At 41.8% G+C, this 5,854-nt stretch overlaps 1 long non-coding RNA gene across 1 annotated transcript; it reads left to right on the forward strand.

Annotated features, from left to right (window-relative positions):
- The first annotated feature begins 3,439 nt into the window (after nt 1-3,439).
- LOC123185255 (uncharacterized) lies at nt 3,440-5,854 on the forward strand. Its single transcript, XR_006493268.1, has 3 exons — nt 3,440-3,578; nt 4,814-5,061; nt 5,569-5,854. It is a non-coding gene; the product is annotated as an uncharacterized lncRNA (long non-coding RNA).

Below are 5,854 nucleotides of genomic sequence, written 5' to 3' on the forward strand. Positions count from 1 at the left end.
AATTATTTGGGAGGTCCTTCACAAAAAAAACCTCCTTTTGGGCACTCGGAAAATGGAAAATGGTTTTTTCGTCCAAAGAAAATGAAAACTTCCTTAGGCAACATTGTTTGCCATTCCAATATGCACCCTTGTGCACAATATGAGATCATTTGAAAAAACTATGCCATGAATGTGACCATAAGATTGATCATTTGGCTTGAAAGCCATTGATCTCCACACGTGATAGCTCGTTTATGAGAACATTTTTTTAAAATAATTGCCGTATTACAAGTTTGTTATTTTTTCTGGGAACTTGGCCACATATAATGACACAATGTGAAGGTTTCCCAATTATTTGATTTTTTATGCCCGTTTCAAAATGCGGTCAAAACAGCGGGAATGGTCGTTCCTAGCTAGTGGTTGAATCTTGGATTTTTTGGTGTTTCTCTGATTAAATGGATACTTATGTACCTAGAAATGATTTTTGGAAAAAATAAATAGCAAACTACAAGGCAGCTACAGTTCAAATTTGACTCGCTTCCAACTGAATTTGCTGAAATTTGTCTTTTTCACGAGAGGTGGATCAAAACTTTTTACACCCAACCATTCGGTCAATTGTGCATTAAATATGGCCTAGTATTTTAGAAAAATGATTTGGTCCAATTTTGCAACAATTATTTGGGAGGTCCTTTACAAAAAAAACCTCCTTTTGGGCACTTGAAAAATGGAAAATGGTTTTTTCATCCAAAGAAAATGAAAACTTCCTTAGGCAACATTGTTTGCCATTCCAATATGCACCCTTGTGCACAATATGAGATCATTTAAACAAACTATGCCATGAATGTGGCCATAAGATTGATCATTTGGCTTGAAAGCCATTGATCTCCACACGTGATAGCTCGTTTCTGAGAACTTTTTTTTAAATAATTGCCGTATTACAAGTTTGTTATTTTTCCTGGGAACTTGGCCACATATAATGACACAATGCGTAGGTTTCCCAATTTTTTGATTTTTTTTGAATTTTTTATGCACGTTTCAAAATGCGGTCAAAACGACGGGAATGACCGTTCCTAGCTAGTGGTTGAATCTTGGAATTTTTTTTTGGTGTTTCTCTGATTAAGTAGATACTTATGTACCTAGAAATAATTTTTGAAAAAAATAAATAGCAAACTACAAGGCAGCTACAGTTCAAATTTGACCCGCTTCCAACTGAATCGACGGAAATTTGACTTTTTCATGAGAGGTGGATCAAAACTTTTTACACCCAAACATTTGGTCAATTGTGCATTAAATATGGCCTAGTATTTCATAAAAATGATTTGGTCCAATTTTGCAACGATTATTTGGGAGGTCCTTCACGAAAAAACCTCCTTTTGGGCACTCGAAAAATAGAAAATGGTTTTTTCGTCCAAAGAAAATGAAAACTTCCTTATGCAACATTGTTTACCATTCCAATATGCACCCTTGTGCACAATATGAGATCATTTGAACAAACTATGCCATGAATGTGGCCATAAGATTAATCATTTGGCTTGAAAGCCATTGATCTCCACACGTGATAGCTCATTTCTGAGAACATTTTTTAAAAATAATTGCCGTATTACAAGTTTGTTATTTTTCCTGGGAACTTGGCCACATATAATGACACAATGCGAGGGTTTCTTAATTTTTTTATTTTTTTTGAATTTTTTATGCCCGTTTCATAATGCGGTCAAAACGGGGGGAATGACCGTTCCTAGCTAGTCGTTGAATCTTGGAAAACTTTTTATGTTTCTATGATTAAATAGATACTTGTGTACCTAGAAATGATTTTTGAAAAAATAAAGAGCAAACAACGAGGTAGCTGCAGTTCAAACTTGACCCACTTCCAACTAAACCGATGGAAAATTTGTTTCTTTTCATGAGAGGTGGATCAAAGTTTTTGACACCAAACCATTTGATCAATTGTGCATTAAATATGGCCTAATATTTTAGAAAGTTGATTTGCTCCAATTTTACAACAAATATATGGTAGGTTCTTCACAAAAAAGCTCATTTTGGGCACTCAAAAAATGGAAAATGATTTTTTTGTGCAAAGAAAATGAAAGCTCCATTTGGCAACATTGTTTGCTATTCCAAGATGCATACTTATGAGAAATAGGAGATCATTTTTATAAACTATGCCATTGTTATGTTTTTTGAAAAATATTCAGAGATTTGAGTTCAATATTTTGAGATACAAGCGTGAGCAGCCGACCAATGAGACGCAAGGAACCGCCTTCACGCGGATCACCAAATTGGAGCAATCTGAGCCATACATTGCGCGTCCATCCAACAGCGGAGCTTCTCCCGAGAAACAGAAACCCTAACCTACCCACTCACCCTCCCCTCGATCCCCCAGATTCCATCGAGGCAACCCCGCCGCCACCCACACCCACCCACCATTGGCACCGTAGCCTCGTCTCCTCCCCTCGATCCACCCTCGCGCCGGCACCGCAGCCTCGTCTCCACGACCTCGTACCGTCCATGCTTGCTCTGCAGCACCTCCGACGACCGCGCTCGGAGCGCGACGGCGCCGCCGTTCCGAGCACTGACGGCGTCGGCCAGGCCCCCCAAACCCTTGTGGCGGCCACACATCCCTCCATCGTTCGCCGTTGCCGCCGCCACCACGCGACACCCGTGGGCATCTGATCCATGTCTCACCCCCACGCCTGCGCCCCCAAGCGTCGTCCTAGGGTTCTGTTCTGCGGCTGACCGGAGTCCAAGCCATGGCGCGGAAGATGCTCAAGGACGGGGAGACGCTCGTCGTCACTGACGGCGTGGGCGTGGAGAGCTACGACTGCGACCTGTTCGTCTGAGATCCACCGCCTTCGTCCATCGAGCACATGAGGTAAATCGCCTCCCCCACTTTGTCCTAGATCGCATCCACCGTGTGCTAGATCCCCCATTCTTGCTCTGTTTTGATTAGGCGCCACGGGGGAGCTTTGAAACAGAGTGGCTGCCAATTTCTGCAGGACCTTGGAACCATGGCGACCATGACCAGCGAACAAATGGGGCCATCGGGTTCAGCATCACCGACTGACCATCAGCCCTTGGCGCTTACTCAGGTCACCTCAATCTTCACCGCTCTCATGGCTAGCAGCTACTGTACTAGATAGATAGCTTAATGTTTTCTTCTGGAAAAAGAATACAACACTCAATAGTATATTCTGGATAGACAAATACTATGCCCTCGTACACTCTAGGTCAACTATAGTTCAGATGATATCTTTTCATGTACAAAAGAATCATGGTGCATAGATAGATTCACCTTTACCTTGATATATGTTTGCTCTGTTCTGCCACTCACTGTTCGTCTAGTATGCCATCATTCTTTGTTCCAGTCCTGCACTGATATCACTATCTTGGGGTTCTAAACATTACAGGATGCTCCGATGATCACCAGAAATCCCTTCAGAGCCATACTTCATTTTTTGCTTGGTATGCTGCTGGTCTGAATCTACTTACATGCTTGACTGAATTTAACTTGGTGCTAAAACAAGCACTCGGTTGGGGCCTCCTGGGCGATGCCTACGACCGCTGCGGCGAGGTCTGTGCCTAGTACGCCACCTTCTACTTTGGTGAGCCCATCACACCCCATCCATAAATCACTACTCTACAACTCTGCTGATAGTAGCTAAACATCTCAATACATTCAGTCCAAAATTGCAAAGAGCAATTTAGCGCAGGGTCAACTATTGCCACTACCTAAGCAGCAACTCTTTTGCTGCAGAATCCTCACGAGAGGATGACTATTTAGTCAGGCAACCAACCTGAAGCTACTGTAGATATATGAATATTTGGCTACTGCAAATGGAGTAGTCTAACCATGAAATGGTTGCTGCTGTAGTACTCCAACCAGCCTGAAGCTATATGAAGTCTAACCAACAACTGTAGTGCTCCAGCCTGAAGCTATTATGTAGGCCTGAAGCTATAAATTTTTGTTTCCTTGGCAAAAAATTCAGTTTACAAATTTTTGCAAATTCTGTATTTTGCAGTACTGTTTTGGTTGCAGTAGTTTTTCAGTAGCTTGTTAACTTGCTGATGCTTTCTTAATTATGTGTAGCTGCTCCACTGAAAGTTCTTTAGTGTATCTTGTGCTTAGTGTTAATTCTTTGCAGCTACTCCACTGAACTACAGTACTGAAGTACTGCTTGAACTACTGCAGTATTGTTTCCAATACAGCAGTATTGGAGTATTGCTTCCGATTACTGGAGTAGCAAGTGCATTAGTAGTGTACTGATCTTGTTTAGTAGTGTAGGAATTTAGTGTTCTTCTATTCTCTATTCTCTTCTCTTCTCCTCTTGTTCATTGTTCAGTAGTGTACATGATCATGATCAGCACTGAAACATTTCTTAACCGATTTACTCCCTATTGTCAGCATTGATGCTTTCTTCAAATTTATGAGAAATTAAGATGCATCATTAAATTAACTGATTTTTTTCTTAATTAAGATGCATCATTAAGCAGCAGGAGTACCCATTTGTACTGTACCTAAAAGAACTTTACATTTACATACACAACATGCAAATCACTTATGTTGACTACCCAAATCAATCCGAGACATGCACATATTTCTCTCTGGATTGTGCAAGTTAGACGAACTACTCTAATTTAAACAAGTTGGGATCCATCACTACAATAGGAGTATGTTTGCATTTCACCTAGCTTGTAATCAATAACCTAGTCCTTAAGTAAATGTTTGATTACATCATGAGCTTTCCTACAAATTAGTTAGGTAGTGGTTTCAGCTGCTGCATTGTTGCTTATATTTGATATACTACACAATGTGACTGGAGTTTATTGTGATTTGCAGAAGATAGAATCTGGACGCCCTTCCCTGGTCGATGACACCCTTCCCTGGTCGACGACACCCTTCCGTCGTGGGCTCTCAGTAGGACGGCGACCCACAAGATCCACACCCTTGTGGCCCTGTGACCCTCAAGCTCGACGGCTAGATCCCCTACGGCCAAGCCCTTCTGCTCGAGAGTCAAGTCCCAGTCCGACTTCTCTGCTTCCCAGCTGCTCCTTCAGTCCGGCTTCAGCAGCTCACTTCTCACCACGGTTCAGCACCTCTAGAAGTAAGCTATAGACTTTTCTCTTCTTTTCATTTATACTGGTTGATGTATATCCTAGTACATGAAATTGTGGGGGAGCTCAGATCATAGAATAGTGCATCAGTACCCAGTATATAGTCTCCACTTTTGTTTGTACATAGCTCACTACTCAGTTCTCCTCGGCTAGAACAAGCACAAGATTCATCAGCAGCACTGAACAAAATTCATCTTAAACTAGCACAGTAGTCAGTACATAGTATCTGCATTTTGTCTGTGCTGTTAAATTCTGTTTATAAATTCAGTTTATAGTGCTAAACTTGCACAGTACAGTCTCTGCCTTTTGTTTATACCATTAGATTTTGTTTATAAATCCAGTTTGTACTGATAAACTTGCACAGGCTCTGCCTTTTACTTATACTGTTAATTTTTATAAATCCAGTTTATAGTGCTTACCTCTTTGTCACATTGGGTTTGGCAGCAGTTGCTAATCTCTAGCATTTACCTCTTGTTGCAGACCAGGAAATGAAAGATCGCTCGACAAACGGCCGCTTCCAGTCAGTTGGATCTGATCTTATACCCGCACACGAGAGCTACCGGAGCAGCAGCAGATTAACAAGGACCCAAGCTGGACTCCCAAGTTCTTCGGTGAGCTGGCTCCATCTCCTACCCCTAGCTCCCTCTTTTCTGCTCCTATAGCATGCTTTGTTGGACTCATGCTCTGCTCCTACACAAGCTGGACTCATGCTTTGTTATACACTAGCAGCAGTACCTCATGTACATGTAATTGGACTCCCAGGGTG

This window comes from Triticum aestivum, chromosome 2A (assembly GCF_018294505.1).
Source record: "Triticum aestivum cultivar Chinese Spring chromosome 2A, IWGSC CS RefSeq v2.1, whole genome shotgun sequence".
In the NCBI taxonomy this organism is placed as follows: domain Eukaryota; kingdom Viridiplantae; phylum Streptophyta; class Magnoliopsida; order Poales; family Poaceae; genus Triticum; species Triticum aestivum.